Here is a 21,186-nt window from a genome sequence, read left to right on the forward strand (position 1 = left end):
CTAGCTAGCTAACAGTACGCTTTAACTTGCAATGAAAATGACTTTCTGGCATAATGAGAAACGTATAATATCTGAAAATGTAGCTAGACTCTTACCTGTATACATGGATGAGCGCTTCATGGCAGACTAGAACCATTTAACTCCATTTTGTTTGTAGCTACATCTTGTTTGTCAAGCGTTGTGTCAAGTCACTTCGGTTCACACTGACCGTGGCGTGTGCAGAAAATCGGCCATCACAAAATTTTCCAACTGATTTGTCGATAGCGCCTGCTAATTTCAGGGCATCAATGTTGTTGAGAAAAGTAGCCAAATTGTTGTAGTTCTGGATGTCTAACGTTATATTTTCCAAAAAAGCCGTGGTAGAAAGGATTATCAACACATACTGAGCAGCTCATGTTATAGCCAGAATCATGCTACATGGCAGACCAATCCAAACTCATCTCCCGGCATGTCCAGCCCAGCCTTTATCTCAGCCAATCATGGCTAGCGGGAAGTTTCCTGTCTTTTTCTGTGGCTAAACCAACTAGGCTCGTCATTTAACAATTTTAGTCATATTTACAAATGGAATACAAGTTTGTTATTACGGCACATGAAAGTTCACATGTTCCAGAAGGCATTTCTGCCAAAAAACACATTTTGATAAAAAAAAAAAAGACATGCTCATTTTCGAAGTGGGTTGCTCTTTTGACTCCTACATGGAGCAGATTTTTGCTGACAATTTGGTGAATTACCAGCGCCTTGTGTTACACCTGAGCAGCTTTTGTTATCAATGCAAACTTGTAGTGCTGATATTTGGGAGTCTCGGCCATGTACTGTACCAGGGCTGACAGTACGTGTCCTTCAGATTGCAGGCCTGCATAGGACAAAAGCAAAGCAGCTAGCGATGTATTTTGCCAGCTGTCATGGGCAGCTTAGCTGTTTGGAGAAGAAAGTGCTTTCTGTATCCATAAGTCTCCAGATATCCGTGTCCTTTGAAGTGTTTGAATCCTTCGACTGTAATGTGTTTTATGGATTCAAATAAAGTATTCAATAGGGGGGGCTTGATTGACAAGTCTCATCAGGGGCAGCTTAATAGCTCATCAAGGTCCCCGATTGAATGTTGTTAATAAATCATGGATGCCCACCGTAATTCCACATAATCTTGATATTAGAAAGTCAAAGTATGCATTATTAATGGGGCCAAATTGGACTTTAATAACTGCTCCGGCGAATCCTACACCACTGAGGAGGAAATCACTTATGTTAATGCGGCATTATTATTAATAGGGCAGCCATTTTGTCAAATGTTAACTGACTGGGACACTCTAGAGGCACTTGGCAAGATTGACGACCCTTCCAAAAGGGGGGGTGTGCTTATTTATTTATTCAGCTACCTGTAGCACGTCGGCCCAGATCATTGTGTCAATAATTTCCTCATCAAGTCATTAGCCGCAATCCGAGTGGCACATTTAAGTCTACCATGTGTGCAATGACAATCGTACATCATTAGCCCTGTAATGGCATGTGTTACTCAGACTACTTGTAAACAAACAGAGATGATTACAGGGGAATGCTATCTTCTAGTATTGTGCATGTCAATATATCCTATCTGAGGTTTAAGAGGGATTTAGGTGTATGGTTGGGTGTGTTTTCATCATGTTTTTGGACAACTGTCTTCTGTAAATGCAATGGGACATTCACAATGTTATTAGTTTATAATAAAATGTGTGTTAAGAATGTACCGGGACCTGGCTTCCAAATGACATGGTAGGGCACAAATACGCATGGAAGCAGGACTTCAAGTACAGGTGGAATTTATTTAGAAAGCTGCAGTTCCAAAAGCAGTCGGGTGCTCATATTTACAGTGGACAAAAACATTTAATATAAAATCATAAACTTGATCACACTTTAGATCAGAAAATAATGTAACCAAAATTAGGCCAAACCCATTAAATGCTCAAATTGACTCCCACGCAGCCAAATGCATTAAATGCTCAAATTGACTCCCACACAACTAGGAGGACAGGGCAAACAGTCAGTCTGTTCCATTCACCGCCCATCCCGAGACTGAGACCAGCCTGCTTAAATAGAAAGGTTTCCCTCCACAAACCTGGGCTATGCCAACAAAGCCAAGACAACAGAGATGTTGGAGGATAAATTAATATTAAATGTAAACAGGCAATTAAGATCACTTCATGCATCACCTTCAACTTACAAAAGTAAGAAAAATACATAAACAAAACAACGGTATACCAAGAACATTAGATGTGGTAATAATACCACATTTTCTAACACTAGCGGAAAACCTGCGAACATTGAACGCACCCCATAGGATATAATTATGCACATTGATAGCAGTGCGCACTCTCTTAGAGAAGCAGGAGAAACACGTAAGCTCAAGGTGAGACATTCAGACAATTCAAACTACTTGAAATAATGAACATTTACATGTGTAATGGGCCCATTACAGAAAAGAAACAACAAATGACAAAGTCATAGAGTAAATGATGTTGACATTTGATAACTGGTGAATGTAGTATTTAAAGGAAAGACCAAGAGAAAACACTGTCTCAAGATTCACATGGATGGTGCTCTCACCTATGTGAATAAGCAAATTAAAATGTAATTAAATGAAGTCTCAGTAGAGGATAATTAGCTAAATGTTTACTGAAACGGTGACTATGAAAATCACGGGTACATTGACACTAAAATAACACACAACGATAACTCAATTGGCTTTAAGCCATGATGATTGCGGGAGAGAGGACTGGCACATCATCACAATGTGTCTTCATGCACTTGGTAACCTACACTACATGACCAAAAGTATGTGGACACCTGCTTGTCTAACATCTCATTCCATCATGGGCATTAATATGGAGTTGGTCCCCCCTTTTCTGCTATAACAGCCTCCACTCTTCTGGGAAGGCTTTCCACTAGATGTTTGAACATTGCTGCGGGGACTTGCTTCTATTCAGCCACAAGAGCATTAGTGAGGTCAGGCACTGATGTTGGGCGATTAGGCCTGGCTCGCAGTCGGCGTTCCAATTCATCCAAAAGGTGTTCGATAGGTTGAGGTCAGGGCTCTGTGCAAGCCAGTCAAGTTATTCCACACCGATCTCGACAAACCCTTTCTGTATGGACCTCAATTCGTGCACGGAGGAATTGTCATGCCGAAACAGGAAAGGGCCTTCCCCAAACTGTTGCCACAAAGTTGGAAGCACAGTATTGTCTAGAATGTCATTGTATGCTGTTGCATTAAGATTTCCCTTCCCCAGAGGCAACGTCAGCAACGGGTGTGGCAGAAATAGCCGAATCCACCATTTTGAAAGGGTGTCCACATACTTACTTTTGTATATATAGTGTATATCTCCACATTTACCTGTTGTATAGCAGACCTGTTATCTCTACTATGTCAGAGGCTTGCTGTGGCTCCCTGATTTAAATTTGCCCTCTTTTCAGCTCAGTGGGAGCCTGCTCTCGACTTCTGAGACAATTTGGGGTAGGGCATCTGAGAACGAAAAGCGACAGACTAGTTAATATGTTCTTTTATGGTATTTGCATAATGTCCGTGGAGCATCACCAGAGCTGTTCTGCTCCACTTCCTCCTGGTAATATATCTGGCAGCAGTTCTAAAACACACTTGTCGCTGGCACTACTTTACAGATCCTACGCTGCCTGAGACACATCCAGCAATATCAGAGGAAACACTGCTTCAAAATGTTTGTTTACCATCTGCTTTTGGAACAGGTCCCACACTATTCATGGGATGAGATACGTTGTTCTGTTCTCAGGAGCGCTATTCCTATAACATAGTTTTTTGGTCCTGTAAGCCATTTTTATGGTAGGCTAATATAGGAACATGAAGGAGGAAGGAAGACAATGCTTTGTATGACAACAGGGCTCCTCAACCCTTCACATTTCTTGGCACAAATTCACTCACCTGTCCCCTGTCTCTCCTGCATTTGGTGGCAGAAGAGGAACCCAATTTATCTTGTTTCCCCATAAATTGTTTAAACGCGTTTGAACTGTGCATGTCACAAGAACATGATATACAGTGGCTTGCGAAAGTATTCACCCCCCTTGGCATTTTATCCTATTTTGTTGCCTTACAACCTGGAATTTAAATTGATTTTTGCGGGGTTTGTATCATCTGATTTACACAACATGCCTACCAATTTGAAGATGCAAACTATTTTTTCTTGTGAAACAAACAAGAAATAAGACCATAAAAACAGAAAACTTGAGCATGCATAACTATTCACCCCCCCCCCCAAAGTCAATACTTTGTAGAGCCACCTTTTGCAGCAATTTCAGCTGCAAGTCTCTTGGGGTATGTCTCTATAAGCTTGGCACATCTAGCCACTGGGATTTTTGCCCATTCTTCAAGGCAAAACTACTCCAGCTCCTTCAAGTTGGATGGGTTCCGCTGGTGTACAGCAATCTTTAAGTCATAGATTCTCAATTGGATTGAGGTCTGGGCTTTGACTAGGCCATTCCAAGACATTTAAATGTTTCCCCTTAAAACACTTGAGTGTTGCTTTAGCAGTATGCTTAGTGTCATTGTCCTGCTGGAAGGTGAACCTCCATCCCAGTCTCAAATCTCTGGAAGACTGAAACAGGTTTCCCTTAAGAATATTCCTGTATTTAGCGCCATCCAACATTCCTTCAATTCTGACCAGTTTCCCAGTCCCTGCCGATGAAAAACATCCCCACAGCATGATGCTGCCACCACCATGCTTCACTGTCGGGATGGTGTTCTCGGGGTGATGAGAGGTGTTGGGTTTGCGCCAGACATAGCGTTTTCCTTGATGGCCAAAAAGCTCAATTTTAGTCTCATCTGACCAGAGTACCTTCTTCCATATGTTTGGAAGAGTCTCCCACATGCCTTTTGGCGAACACCAAACGTGTTTGCTTATTTTTTTCTTTAAGCAATGGCTTTTTTTCTGGCCACTCTTCCGTAAAGCCCAGCTCTATGGTCCTATGGACAGATACTCCAATCTCCACTGTGGAGCTTTGCAGCTCATTCAGGGAAATCTTTGGTCTCTTTGTTGCCTCTCTGATTAATGCCCTCCTTGCCTGGTCTGTGAGTTTTGGTGGGCGAACCTCTCTTGGCAGGTTTGTTGTGGTGCCAAATTCTTTCCATTTTTTAATAATGGATTTAATGGTGCTCCATGGGATGTTCAAAGTTTCTAATATTTTTATAACCCAACCCTGATCTGTACTTCTCCACAACTTTGTCCCTGACATGTTTGGAGAGCTCCTTGGTCTTCATGGTGCCGCTTGCTTAATGGTGTTGCAGACTCTGGGGCCTTTCAGAAAAGGTGTACAGTGGGGAGAACAAGTATTTGATACACTGCCGATTTTGCAGGTTTTCCTACTTACAAAGCATGTAGAGGTCTGTAATTTTTATCATAGGTACACTTCAACTGTGAGAGACGGAATCTACAACAAAAATCCAGAAAATCACATTGTATGATTTTTAAGTAATTAATTTGCATTTTATTGCATGACATAAGTATTTGATCACCTACCAACCAGTAAGAATTCCGGCTCTCACAGACCTGTTAGTTTTTTCTTTAAGAAGCCCTCCTGTTCTCCACTCATTGCCTGTATTAACTGCACCTGTTTGAACTCGTTACCTGTATAAAAGACACCTGTCCACACACTCAATCAAACAGACTCCAACCTCTCCACAATGGCCAAGACCAGAGAGCTGTGTAAGGACATCAGGGATAAAATTGTAGACCTGCACAAGGCTGGGATGGGCTACAGGACAATAGGCAAGCAGCTTGGTGAGAAGGCAACAACTGTTGGCGCAATTATTAGAAAATGGAAGAAGTTCAAGATGACGGTCAATCACCCTCGGTCTGGGGCTCCATGCAAGATCTCACCTCGTGGGGCATCAATGATCATGAGGAAGGTGAGGGATCAGCCCAGAACTACACGGCAGGACCTGGTCAATGACCCGAAGAGAGCTGGGACCACAGTCTCAAAGAAAACCATTAGTAACACACTACGCCGTCATGGATTAAAATCCTGCAGCGCACGCAAGGTCCCCCTGCTCAAGCCAGCGCATGTCCAGGCCGTCTGAAGTTTGCCAATGACCATCTGGATGATCCAGAGGAGGAATGGGAGAAGGTCATGTGGTCTGATGAGACAAAAATATAGCTTTTTGGTCTAAACTCCACTCGCCGTGTTTGGAGGAAGAAGAAGGATGAGTACAACCAAAAGAACACCATCCCAACCGTGAAGTATGGAGGTGGAAACATCATTCTTTGGGGATGCTTTTCTGCAAAGGGGACAGGACGACTGCACCGTATTGAGGGGAGGATGGATGGGGCCATGTATCACGAGATCTTGACCAACAACCTCCTTCCCTCAGTAAGAGCATTGAAGATGGGTCGTGGCTGGGTCTTCCAGCATGACAACGACCCGAAACACACAGCCAGGGCAACTAAGGAGTGGCTCCGTAAGAAGCATCTCAAGGTCCTGGAGTGGCCTAGCCAGTCTCCAGACCTGAACCCAATAGAAAATCTTTGGAGGGAGCTGAAAGTCCGTATTGCCCAGCGACAGCCCCGAAACCTGAAGGATCTGGAGAAGGTCTGTATGGAGGAGTGGGCCAAAATCCCTGCTGCAGTGTGTGCAAACCTGGTCAAGACCTACAGGAAACCTATGATCTCTGTAATTGCAAACAAAGGTTTCTGTACCAAATATTAAGCTCTGCTTTTCTGATGTATCAAATACTTATGTCATGCAATAAAATGCAAATTAATTACTTAAAAATCATACAATGTGATTTTCTGGATTTTTGTTTTAGATTCCGTCTCTCACAGTTGAAGTGTACCTATGATAAAAATTACAGACCTCTACACGCTTTGTAAGTAGGAAAACCTGCAAAATCGGCAGTGTATCAAATACTTGTTCTCCCCACTGTATATATACTGAGATCATGTGACAGATCATGTGACACTTAGATTGCACACAGGTGGACTTTATTTAACTAATTATGTGACTTCTGATGGTAATTGGTTGCACCAGATCTTATTTAGGGGCTTCATAGCAAAGGGGTTGAATACATATGCACGCACCACTTTTTTGATATTTATTTTTTTGAATTTTTTGAAACAAGTTATGTTTTTCATTTCACGTCACCAATTTCGACTATTTTGTGTATGTCCATTACATGAAATCCAAAACAATTTTGTTTTAATGCAACAAAATAGGAAAAACGCCAAGGGGGATTAATATTTTTCAACGGTGCGAACGTGTGAGTTCAGTCCTGAGACCACATTGTGCCTTGAGACGGCATTATCCTTTTATTTTAAAAGCACTCTCATGCTGTTGCAACCGAAGCTCTAGATTAATTAACTGCCATGTGAGGGCTTCTCACACTGCTAACTATTTGACTGTTGCTGAACGGTTGCTCGGGAACAAATATTGTTTATTGGGTTAATTAACAACTGATATCGGAGCAATAACTGACATACTCCAAGCCTCCCCCTCCTTTCCCTTTCCATTCCTCTCAACCATCTCATCCTCTTTCATTTCCTCCTCATTACTCTTTTTGTGCCCCATTGGTTTCTCTCTTCCTCTCAGCGGAAACACCTCATCAAACGGGGCAGGTGTTTTCTGTTTCAACATCAGGGGAAGGTGGGGTGTGTGTTTGTGTGTATGGTGGGGGGGAGGGAGGAGGGGGGAGGGGGGAGGGGGGCTGACAGGCAAGGCCTGCCTGTGTGAAAGCCTGTAACCAATTTCCTGACATCCCAGTCGATATATTGACAGCATTTGTCACTCGGTGCAGCTTTGCTTCGTAGAACTGAGCAGCACCAAGCCATGGAGGATACCTGTCGTTTCGATTCCCTGTCGCGGTGCCTCAGAAGCCGGGGAAAAAGTCCTGAACAGGAGGCTTTGACAGAGTGGAGAATTTCTCCCCCTGCACTGACAAGGGTTGCATCCCAATGGCAACCCTACTTCCTACAGTGCCTTCAGAAAGTATTCACACCCCTTGACTTTTTCCACATTTCGTTGTGTTACAGCCTGAATTTCAAATCGATTAAATTGAGATTTTTTGTCACTCGCCTTACACAATACCCCATAATGTCAAAGTGGAATTATGTTAAAAAATTTTTTTACAAATTAATACAAAATTAAAAGTTGAAATGTCTTGAGTCAATAAGTATTCAACCCATTTGTTATGGCAAGCCTAAATAAGTTCAGGAGTAAAAATGTGCTTAACAAGTCACATAATAAGTTGCATGGACTCACTATGTGTGCAATAATAGTGTTTAACATGATTTTGTTTATGACTACCTCATCTCTGTACCCCACACATACAATTATCTGTAGGGTCACTCAGTCGAGCAGTGAATTTCAAACACATATTCAACCACAAAGACCAGGGAGGATGTCACGCCCTGGCTCTGGGGACTCTAGTATGTTGAGCCAGGGTGTGAGTTTTCATTTGTTTTTCGTTCTAGGTTAGTATTTCTAGGTTGGCCGGTGTGGTTCTCAATCAGAGGCAACGTGTATCAGCTGTTGCTTGTTGTCTCTGATTGGGGACCATACTTAGGCAGCCAGTTTTCCCACAGTGTTTGTGGGATCTTGTTCCTGTTTAGGTTTGTGTCTGAACCGAGGACATCACGTTATCGTTTAGTTCGTGGTATTACTCAAATAATAAAGATATGTTCACCTTCCACGCTGCGCCTTGGTCCTCTGTTCCCGACGATCGTGACAGAGGTTTTCCAATGCCTCGCAAAGAAGGGCACCTATTGGTAGACATTGTACATCCCTTTGAGCATGGTGAAGTTATTAATTACACTTTGGATGGTATATCAATACACCCAATCACTGCAAAGATACAGGCGTCCTTCCCAACTCAGTTGCCATAGAGGAAGGAAACTGCTCATGGATTTCACCATGAGGCTACTAGTGACTTTAAAACAGTTGCAGAGTTTATTAGCTGTGATAGGAGAAAATTGAAGATGGATCAACAACATCGTAGTTACTCCACAATACTAACCTAATTGACAGATTGAAAAGAAGGAAGTCTGTACAGAATAAAAATATTCCAAAACATGTATCCTGTTTGCAATGGCACTAAAGTAAAACTGCAAAAAATGTGGCAAAGAAATGAACTTTATGAATACAAAGCGTTATGTTTGGGGCAAATCCAACACAACACATCACTGAGTATCACTCTTCATATTTTCAAGCATGGTGGTGGCTGCATCATGTTATGGGTATGCTTGTCATCGGCAAGAACTAGGGAGCTTTTAAGGATAAAATAAATGGAATAAAGCTAAGCACAGGCAAAATCCTAGAGGAAAAACTGGTTTAGTCTGCTTTCCAATAGACACTGGGAGAAAAATTTATATTTCAGCAGGACAATAACCTAAAACACAAGGCCAAATAAACACTGGAGTTGCTTACCAAGATGATATTGAATGTTCCTGAGTGGCCTAGTTACAGTTTTGACTTAAATCGGCTTGGAAATCTATAGCAAGACTTGAAAACTTCACTGTGTGTGAAGTACAAATGTATGCAGAGGATTCAGTGATTGATGTGCATGCAAAGAGCAAACAACAAGCTGCACAAGAACCACTACTGCTATGGTCCATGTTACAAAGTGTCTCAGTGACTCATGTTAGCATCTCAATGTGAAAAAAAAATAATAATAATTAGCTCGTTGTTATGTTAGCTTGTTAAACAGCTTAAACAAATGCAAATGCAGCCACTTTGCTGTTATTCTGGCTGCACTGTTTTTTGACGTACTGCGTTAGCCAAAGTAAGCTAGCTAGCAAGCAAGGGATAAGAACGTTGCCTGCCATCATGGCAACGGAACATTTAGAACGAACGACTGGGTTGCGTCCATAGATTTAGAACAAAAAGACTTAACGACTGGGTCATGTCTCTGGCAACCGATAGAATGAACGACCAGCTGGCTTGGGTAGCAACCCTAGATTTGTTTCGGGACTATATCTCGTGGAAGGATGAAATAGTATGAATAAATTCATCATAACAATGTTTTTAATGAAAATATGTCAATCATTATTTGAATATGTTGGTAAACCGTTGTAAAAAAGTGATAAATCCCTCGAAGGCCGAGTTTGGAGGATATATTGGCACGGCTTCTCGGGCATTATCACTTAAGTGGAGAAGCTCCTGGTGGTATCCAATTTTAAGTACCTTGGCCTAATACTTGATTCCAACCTCTCTTTCAAAAAGCAGACGAAAAATGTAACTAAAATAACCAAAGCAACCTAGCAACCCCACGTAGCATGCTGCTTGACATTTACATTTACATTTAAGTCATTTAGCAGATACTCTTATCCAGAGCGACTTACAAATTGGTGCATTCAACTTAGGATAGCCAGTGGCACAACCACCCCCTTTTTTATTTTTTATGGCGGGGGTGGGGGAGTGGGGTAGAAGGATTACTGTTATACTATTCCAGGTATTCCTTAAAGAGGTAGGGTTTCAAGTGTCTCCGGAAGGTGGTCAGTGACTCCGCTGTCCTGGCGTCGTGGGTGAGCTTGTTCCACCATTGGGGTGCCAGAGCAGCGAATAGCTTTGACTGGGCTGAGTGGGAACTGTGCTTCCGTAGAGGTAGGGGGGCTAGCAGGCCAGAGGTGGATGAACGTAGTGCCCTCGTTTGGGTGTAGGGTCTGATCAGAGCCTGAAGGTAAGGAGGTGCCGTTCCCCTCTCAGCTCCATAGGCAAGCACCATGGTTTTGTAGTAGATGCGAGCTTCAACTGGAAGCCAGTGGAGTGTGCGGAGGAGCGGGGAGACATGAGAGAACTTGGGAAGGTTGAACACCAGACGGGCTGCAGCATTCTGGATAAGTTGTAGGGGTTTAATGGCACAGGCAGGGAGCCCAGCCAACAGCGAGTTGCAGTAATCCAGACGGGAGATGACAAGTGCCTGGATTAGGACCTGTGCCGCTTTCTGTGTAAGGTAGGGTCGTACTCTGCGAAAGGTGTAGAGCATGAACCTGCAGGATCGGGTCACCGCTTTGATGTTAGCGGAGAACGACCGGGTGTTGTCCAGGGTCACGCCAAAACGTTATTTGCACTCTGGGAGGAGGACACAATGGAGTTGTCAACCGTGATGGCGAGATCACGGAGCGGGCAGTCCTTCCCCGGGAGGAAGAGCAGCTCCGTCTTGCCGAGGTTCAGCTTGAGGTGGTGATCCGATATCCACACTGATATGTATGCCAGACATGCAGAGATGCGATTCGCCACCTGGTTATCAGAAGGGGGAAAGGAGAAGATGAATTGTGTGTCGTCTGCGTAGCAATGATAGGAGAGACCATGTGAGGATATGACAGAGCCAAGTGACTTGGTGTATAGAGAGAATAGGAGAGGGCCTAGAACTGAGCCCTGGGGGACACCAGTGGTGAGAGCACGTGGTGCGGAGACAGATTCTCGCCACGCCACCTGGTAGGAGCGACCTGTCAGGTAGGACGCAATCCAAGAGTGAGCAGCGCCAGAGATGCCCAACTCGGAGAGGGTGGAGAAGAGGATCTGATGGTTCACAGTATCAAAGGCAGCAGATAGGTCTAGGATAAGAGCAGAGGAGAGAGAGTTAGCTTTAGCAGTGCGGAGAGCCTCCGTGACACAGAAGAGCAGTCTCAGTTGAATGACCAGTCTTGAAACCTGACTGGTTTGAATCAAGAAGGTCATTCTGAGAGAGATAGCAGGAGAGTTGGCTAGAGACGGCACACTCAAGAGTTTTGGAGAGAAAAAAAAGAAGGGATACTGGTCTATAGTTGTTGACATCGGAGGGATCAAGTGTATGTTTTTTGAGGAGGGGAGCAACTCTCGCTCTCTTGAAGATGGAAGGGACATAGCCAGCGGTCAAGGATGAGTTGATGAGCCACTTAGTACTTTTGTCAAACAGAAAACCCAAACCCATGGCAGCAGATCCACAAGGTCTGCCATGAGAGGTGACTGTATAGTTCCCTGAAGGAAAAGCACCTTTAGTCAAACTACTTTCTCTGTGAGAGCTTCCCATGTCTGGAACACACTGCCATCAGACACACATAACTGCACCACCTATTGCACCTTCACAAAAAAGATAAAGACATGGCTTAAGGACAATCAGACTTGTGAACATAATCCCTAGCTGTGTATTGCCGCTTTCCATGTTATCTGTTGTCTGTAGCTTGTTAGGTGTGTAAACACCATTGCTTTTATCTATTTTGTTTTGTTGTTTTTTGTGCTATTACTCTGTCTGCGTGCTACATGTTGCTTGTCCTATGTTTCTCTGCATGTGCTCACTGCTCATTGTTTGTCTGTATTGTTATTGTAATAGTTTTTAATAACCTGCCCAGGGAAAGCAGTTCAAAATTTGCCGGCTGGCTAAAACCGGCGCTTTTACTGAAACATTGTTTAATGTGCACTGTCCCTGTAAAAATAAACTAAATAAAGTAAAAGTAAATTAAAATGGCTGTCTAACAATGATCAACAACCACCTTGACAGAGCTTGTCAAATATTGTACAATCCAGGTGGGCAAAACGCTCAGAGACTTACCCAGAAAGACTCACAGCTGTAATCGCTGCCAAAGGTGATTCTAACATGTATTGACTCAGAGAAATGAATACTTATGTAAATGAGATATTTCTGTAATTCATTTTCAATAAATTTGCTAACATTTCTAAAAACATGTTTTCACTTTGTCGTTATGGGGTATTATGTGTAAATGGGTGAGAAAAAAAAAAGTCATCTACTTTGTAGTCCCGTATAGCTCAGTTGGTAGAGCATGGTGCTTGCAACGTCAGGGTTGTGGGTTCGATTCCCACGGGGGACCAGTATGAAAATGTATGCACTCACTAACCGTAAGTCCCTCTGGATAAGAGTGTCTGCTAGATGATGAAAATGTAAATTTTGAATTCAGGCTGTAACACAACAAAATGTGGAATAAGTCAAGGGGTATGAATACTTTCTAAAGGCACTGTATATAGTACACATGGGCCCTGATCAAAAGTAGTGCACTATAAAGGGATTAGTGTGCCATTTGGAATGCAGCCAAGCAGGGGCGGCCTGTTCAATAGGGCGATATGGGCGACGCACTGCCAAACGGGAAAAGGAAGGGATTTTTTTTCTAATCAATTATATCACGGCAACAGTAGTTATCAGTGTTGTAATCTATACGTCTGATCTGCCACAGTGCCACACTGCCACTAAATGTCGAATCAGGCTAAAGTCGTGCTTCAAATGGCTCCCCCCCCTTTTGGGGCGATTTCAGTCAGGTTGAAAATCGCCCAGAAGTCTGTCATAGACTCCCATGTAAAATCTATTTTTTTCAAATTTCAGAGCCTTCAATACAATCTCAATGGGTGTCTGTGGGCTTGCACTTACGCGCTTTCGTCATACGTTACGTAACCATGAACGTAACTGAGAAAAGAGTGGATTGTTTGAAAGAAGTTCCTTTTTGTCGGCGAACAAATGAAGATAAATTGGCAACGAAACAATTAGGACCTCCCAGACCAAATTTAATAATTCAACAGGTTTCTACTAAAGGCGGAAAGTCCTACACCCGAGGATTTTCCAAAAATTGGTACGAACGAAAAAAGACATTGCCACTCACTCAACTGGATGACGAGGGATACAGGCTAGCTGTCCGCCGCCACAACGATGAGGTTAGTGTTGATAATCACAAGTTTACTGGAGAACCAACTGAGACCAAGTAGAGACTTTGGACAGGGTGGATATGGTGTAATAAAGGCAGTTTATTCAGAGGTAAATATATCTGGAATCGCGTTCACGGACCCGTTCGTCAAACTCTTAGGGAGCTATAAATTAAGCCCCATTACTTACCATATCAGATAAGAGAAATTGCTGCAGCTACATATATTTTACATCCTGGCCCTATATAGTTCACTATTTGCATCACTTACCAAAATATTACATGTGGTCATATATGCTTGGAAAGTGGAGATGCCATAGAACGTCAAAAAAGTAAACATTGCTGGAGACACATTGCCGTTTTGGAGAAGACATCGCGTTTGCTAGCGAAGAGATTTGTTGTGGCAAATGAACTTGGGCTGGGAATTGCCAGGAACCTCACGATAAGATATATGCATCAGCATTGCGAGTCTCATGATTCTATACGTATTGCGATTCGATACTGTGATTTTATTGCGCACCATATGTCTGTTGCAGAGGGATCAGAAAGCCATGAGAACGAGTTTTGATCAGTCATGGAAATAAAAGTGCTGAAAACAAATTGGCTCCCAATGTGAAAAGATTGAGAACAAGCTATGAAGGAACAATAATGGTGTTTTGGTGCAGGTACAGCCAACTAGCGCTAAAATATTGCGATATTGTCAATACAGTATATCGTAAAGTATCACTATGTAACTCGATTTCTTTCACCCCAATCCCTCAAATTAACGGTAAATAACTGAATTGTTTGCCCCACATTTAGCTAAGATGATTAGCTAGCCAGCTAAAATGTTTTATTTAGTTAGCAGTCGCATCTACAATAGTTTACTGTCAATAACATGTCTCCAAAAATGACGTGGTGTCTCCAATTGTGTTGACATTTTACAATTGCAATGCGCATCCATGAGTATCCACTTTCTGTAGCTCAGCTGGTAGAGCATGGTGCTTGTAACGCCAAGGTAGTGGGTTCGATCCCCGGGACCACCCATACACAAAAATGTATGCACGCATGACTGTAAGTCGCTTTGGATAAAAGCGTCTGCTAAATGGCATATTATTATTATTATTATTATTATTATCTGAAGAGAGCCCCGAAACATTGTGTGCAGACATTTTATGCAATAAATGAAGTAGGTTCAATCTAGTAGTTCTGATCTTCTGATTGGTCCTGATGAGTTGGGCGAGGTCACCTCCAGGCTACTGTCACTGTTGCATTGGCTCTGAGTCGGGTTCTCTGTCTTCAAATGTTCAGCCTAAGAGAGGGGATTTTTGTGTGTGTGTGTGTGTGTGTGTGTGTGTGTGTTTAACAGTGATGATGTGTGTGTGTGTGTGTGTTTAACAGTGATGATGTGTGTGTGTGTGTGTGTTTGTGTGTGTGTGTGTCCTCAGAGCAAGAACTCGTGAGTTGGAAGAACTGAGAGGCCTATGGCGTGGGTGTTGTCCTTGGCCACCTGCTGACAAGGCTGACAAGATAGGACCCTTTTGTCCATTGTTATTGGATAGGAACAGAACTTATAACCAGCTCCTGACCTAAATAGATCTTAGCACAACATTTTACTCAACATATCATATTCCATATTCACTATAACAAATATATTTACTACGACATTAGCAAGAACCGCCACATCCTCAGCCGGCTAATCCAGTGTGTGAAGTTTTGCGGAGTGTTTGAGTTAGCTTTGCGAGGCAAAGATGAAACTGAGGGCTCCACCAACCCTGGTAAGCCAACACTTTTGAGATCAGTCAATAAATGCTTCTGGTATTGACTTATATGCTGCCCCTGTCTTCATGTTGTTGCTGGACATATCTTTTTTTAAATGTGTGTAGGTCACCTAAATCATCAGAAAAATTGCCCCTCCTGAGAATTTTTTCAGGAGCCGCCACTGCAGCCAAGTACTTCTCCAGTTATTGCACCCACCAAGACAGGAGACATACAGGAGCAGCAACCAGACGTCACAAAAGAAAAAACGATGTGCGACATTGGATCAAATTCTACTGCAGAAAATATTTACTACCGGTATATACCTGAAGACTTGCATTAAAACAAATCATTTTATGAAATAATGTCCAGACACACTCAATAACCATAGGAAACAAGAAACAAACGAAAAAACAGCAAATATGAAAGATTTGACTGAATCACTAACTACAGACACAGAGAATGAAGGTAGCCCCTGGTATGGCCTTTACACAAAAGGATGTTGGGGAAGGGGTTGGGGGGATGGAATATGGCCTTCACACTGGATTTCACTCACACACTGTTTCTCCAGGGGAAATTACTTCCTTTGGTGTTCGCATTTCCACAGTGCACCCTTTCAAATCATAACTAAAGCCCCCCGCAAGAACACACCAGAGGTTGAAAATGTTAAACGTCGGCCTGTCTTGTCTCTCCTTCCAATTCCATTGGCTTCTCACAACTCCATTTCTCCTCGCAACCTTGTCTCCTTTGTCCACTCCTCTTTCAAAGAGGGCGAGAGAGAGAGGGGTGGGGAGCCATGCCAGCAATGTCACGGTTGGAGAAAGCTTATCCAGGATAGAGTGGTCTGTGGATAGAGTCAATCAGAGTCTACAGACCCTCCATTGCCATTGACATTTACCTGGGGCCTATTTCCAATTAATCTTCAAGGGCCTTCACCTCTTGAAGCCTGATTACGTATTTTTTTGCGGGACAAACTGGCTAATTTGTAATTGGCCGTGTGTCTGAAGGGAGAAGAGCCTTTATCATTGAGCGATTGGGACATGGAAGTGAGTGATAGGGGAGGGAAAGAATCCAGTTGGAATCTGTCACTCCTAATGCAGATAGTACCATAGCTTTGTGTTTAGACGTTCACACATACGGTATGTTTGAACATTGGAAAAATGCTTTTATCCAAAGGGACTTACTAACGCAAGTTTGCAGTACACGCGCCTTACTTATTATCAATTATAAACAAACACATAAGAAACAAAAATGTAGATAACTAAACAAAAATCAGCTGTTCCCCAGTCAGAGAGAAAAGAGAGATTGAGGAAATGTGTGAGAAAACGAGAGAAAAAAACAAGAGAGAGGAAGAAGGAGAGATATTTTCACTCCCGATTGAATGAGAGACATACTGCAAGATTATAGTGAGTTGTCTGCATCATACCATGCTTGGCAAGAGATATTTTGTTGTGAAATTGCATTTTGTAGGTTGGGAGTATTGGATATTGTGAGTAGATTGGAGACATACATACACATGATGCGGACCGCATGCTCTGAAGCACTTATTCAGACTCAAAAGCCTGTGTGCATGCACAAGCGCACACACACACAAATGAATCGCAATGTTTTTTTTACAAATACAGGCACACAGCACACAAAAGCTTAGGGATATGCTCATGTACAGTGGGGAAAAAAGTATTTAGTCAGCCACCAATTGTGCAAGTTCTCCCACTTAAAAAGATGAGAGAGGCCTGTAATTTTCATCATAGGTACACGTCAACTATGACAGACAAAATGAGAAAAAAAATCCAGAAAATCACATTGTAGGATTTTTAATGAATTTATTTGCAAATTATGGTGGAAAATAAGTATTTTGTCACCTACAAACAAGCAAGATTTCTGGCTCTCACAGACCTGTAACTTCTTCTTTAAGAGGCTCCTCTGTCCTCCACTCGTTACCTGTATTAATGGCACCTGTTTGAACTTGTTATCAGTATAAAAGACACCTGTCCACAACCTCAAACAGTCACACTCCAGACTCCACTATAGCCAAGACCAAAGAGCTGTCAAAGGACACCAGAAACAAAATTGTAGACCTGCACCAGGCTGGGAAGACTGAATCTGCAATAGGTAAGCAGCTTGGTTTGAAGAAATCAACTGTGGGAGCAATTATTAGGAAATGGAAGACTTACAAGACCACTGATAATCTCCCTCGATCTGGGGCTCCACGCAAGATCTCACCCCGTGGGGTCAAAATGATCACAAGAACAGTAACAAAGCCTAAGTAACAAAGCCTACCATCAGTAACACACTACGCTGCCAGGGACTCAAATCCTGCAGTGCCAGACGTGTCCCCCTGCTTAAGCCAGTACATGTCCAGGCCCGTCTGAAGTTTGCTAGAGTGCATTTGGATGATCCAGAAGAGGATTGGGAGAATGTCATATGGTCAGATGAAACCAAAATAGAACTTTTTGGTAAAAACTCAACTCGTCGTGTTTGGGGGACAAAGAATGCTGAGTTGCATCCAAAGAACACCTTACCTACTGTGAAGCATGGGGATGGAAACATCATGCTTTGGGGCTGTTTTTCTGCAAAGGGACCAGGACGACTGATCTGCATGGAGGAATGGGCCAAAATACCAGCAACAGTGTGTGAAAAACTTACAGAAAACGTTTGACCTGTGTCATTGCCAACAAAGGGTATATAACAAAGTATTGAGAAACTTTTGTTATTGACCAAATACTTATTTTCCACCATAATTTGCAAATAAATTCATAACAAATCCTACAATGTGATTTTCTGGATTTTTTTTCCCTCATTTTGTCTGTCATAGTTGACGTGTACCTATGATGAAAATTACTCTCTCATCTTTTTAAGTGGGAGAACTTGCACAATTGGTGGCTGACTAAATACTTTTTTCCCCCACTGTATACTGTACATGCACACATTATCCTGCACAGAATCTCTCTCTCTCTCTCTCTCTCTCTCTCTCTCTCTCTCTCTCTCTCTCTCTATCTTGCCACAAGAGCAGAGGAAGAGGGGGTTGGTTAGTGGGGCAGTCATGGAATTCCCAACCTGCCACTCTGCCTAGCATTGCAATGCCCTGATAACGCTGTCCGCTTCCTCTCTCCTCCCCTCATCTTCTCTCCATGCCCACAGGTTTGTGCCCCAGTGGCCGGCCGGCGCCCACAACCAACCCACCCAGGAATCTTATCTTCCGTCCAGCCACAGACCCTAGCTCTGCCAGGGCGCTGGGCATAGGGCTCCGGTCACTCCACACAATGAGCTAGCTCACAGAGAGAGACCCCTAGGCTGCTATGGAGGCGGCTAGCGCTGCATACAAAGCAACCAAGTTCAGCTGGCGAGGGACTGTCCACCCACAGCTTTTGCATTTTCACTGTGTTTATACAGTGGGGGAAAAAAGTATTTAGTCAGCCACCAATTGTGCAAGTTCTCCCACTTAAAAAGATGAGAGAGGCCTGTAATCTTTGAGAAAAAAAAATCCAGAAAATCACATTGTAGGATTTTAAATGAATTTATTTGCAAATTATGGTGGAAAATAAGTATTTGGTCAATAACAAAAGTTTATCAATACTTTGTTATATACCCTTTGTTGGCAATGACACAGGTCAAATGTTTTCTGTAAGTCTTCAGAAGGTTTTCACACACTGTTGCTGGTATTTTGGCCCATTCCTCCATGCAGATCTCCTCTAGAGCAGTGATGTTTTGGGGCTGTCGCTGGGCAACACGGACTTTCAACTCCCTCCAAAGATTTTCTATGGGGTTGAGATCTGGAGACTGGCTAGGCCACTCCAGGACCTTGAAATGCTTCTTACGAAGCCACTCCTTCGTTGCCCGGGCGGTGTGTTTAGGATCATTGTCATGCTGAAAGACCCAGCCACGTTTCATCTTCAATGCCCTTGCTAATGGAAGGAGGTTTTCACTCAAAATCTCACGATACATGGACCCATTCATTCTTTCCTTTACACGGATCAGTCGTCCTGGTCCCTTTGCAGAAAAACAGCCCCAAAGCATGATGTTTCCACCCCCATGCTTCACAGTAGGTATGGTGTTCTTTGGATGCAACTCAGCATTCTTTGTCCTCCAAACACGACGAGTTGAGTTTTTACCAAAAAGTTATATTTTGGTTTCATCTGACCATATGACATTCTCCCAATCCTCTTCTGGATCATCCAAATGCACTCTAGCAAACTTCAGACGGGCCTGGACATGTACTGGCTTAAGCAGGGGGACACGTCTGGCACTGCAGGATTTGAGTCCCTGGCGGCCTAGTGTGTTACTGATGGTAGGCTTTGTTACTTTGGTCCCAGCTCTCTGCAGGTCATTCACTAGGTCCCCCTGTGTGGTTCTGGGATTTTTGCTCACCGTTCTTGTGATCATTTTGACCCCACGGGGTGAGATCTTGCATGGAGCCCCAGATCGAGGGAGATTATCAGTGGTCTTGTATGTCTTCCATTTCCTAATAATTGCTCCCACAGTTGATTTCTTCAAACCAAGCTGCTTACCTATTGCAGATTCAGTCTTCCCAGCCTGGTGCAGGTCTACAATTTTGTTTCTGGTGTCCTTTGACAGCTCTTTGGTCTTGGCTATAGTGGAGTTTGGAGTGTGACTGTTTGAGGTTGTGGACAGGTGTCTTTTATACTGATAACAAGTTCAAACAGGTGCCATTAATACAGGTAACGAGTGGAGGACAGAGGAGCCTCTTAAAGAAGAAGTTACAGGTCTGTGAGAGCCAGAAATCTTGCTTGTTTGTAGGTGACAAAATACTTATTTTCCACCATAATTTGCAAATAAATTCATAAAAAATCCTACAATGTGATTTTCTGGATTATTTTTTCTCAATTTGTCTGTCATAGTTGACGTGTACCTATGATGAAAATTACAGGCCTCTCTCATCTTTTTAAGTGGGAGAACTTGCACAATTGGTGGCTGACTAAATACTTTTTTCCCCACTGTATTACTGCTATATAGTGCCGTTCCTCGTGTGGCAGATCATTTGAACTCTCCTCATAACAGATAAATGTTTTTTATGATGCCGATATAATGTGGTTGTTTCAGCTTCCTTTTATCTTTTCATTCCCATGTAATTTTTAATGACCTCCCAAATGCTACTGGCAGGCATCCCATAGTTCATTAGGAAATACTTTGGGGCAATGCATTTTCGAGACATTGTCACAGTAACTTTATGAAAGTACCCTCTATGATACACACACTTTCCTTGGCAGAGAGCAGGTGTGGGTGTGAATAATCATGATATGTTCTTATAGTTTAATTGTCACGGATTCAGCCGAGGCTGCTCCTCCTCCTTGCTCGGGCAGGCTTCGGCGTTCGTCGTCCCCGGAGTACTAGCTGCTGCCGATCGATGTTTCGGTGTTTGTCTAGTTTAGTCTTTATTGTTTACACCTGTTCCCCATTATGTTTGATTGTATTCCCTATATTTACCCCTGTCTCTCATTTGGAATTTGTGTGTTATTGTTTATTGTTACGTGTGTCGTTGGTGAGCGGGTTAGTTCCTCCCTGTGTGGAGGTTTTCTGTGTTGTGTTCTTTACTTCGTTTAGTAAAGTACGTTTCTTAGAGTCCTGCGCCTGACTTCTTCCACCGCATTACACTGACATTCGTGACATTAATGCCATTGTAATGGAGTGTTAGTCAAAGTTTTAATTGAGAGATGTAATAGGAAAGGCTTCTCTGCCTTCCACATGCTACAGGGACGGCACATAAACACACACACACACACGCCAAGCAGGCAGGCAGGCCTCTCGGCTGCGGCATTAAATTCAGTCAGTGCTACGGGGTCCTTCCATTCCTTCTTCTAAAAAACACAGCCTCACAAAT

Source organism: Coregonus lavaretus, assembly GCF_964263955.1.
Source record: "Coregonus lavaretus genome assembly, chromosome: 12".
Taxonomy (NCBI): Eukaryota; Metazoa; Chordata; class Actinopteri; order Salmoniformes; family Salmonidae; genus Coregonus; species Coregonus lavaretus.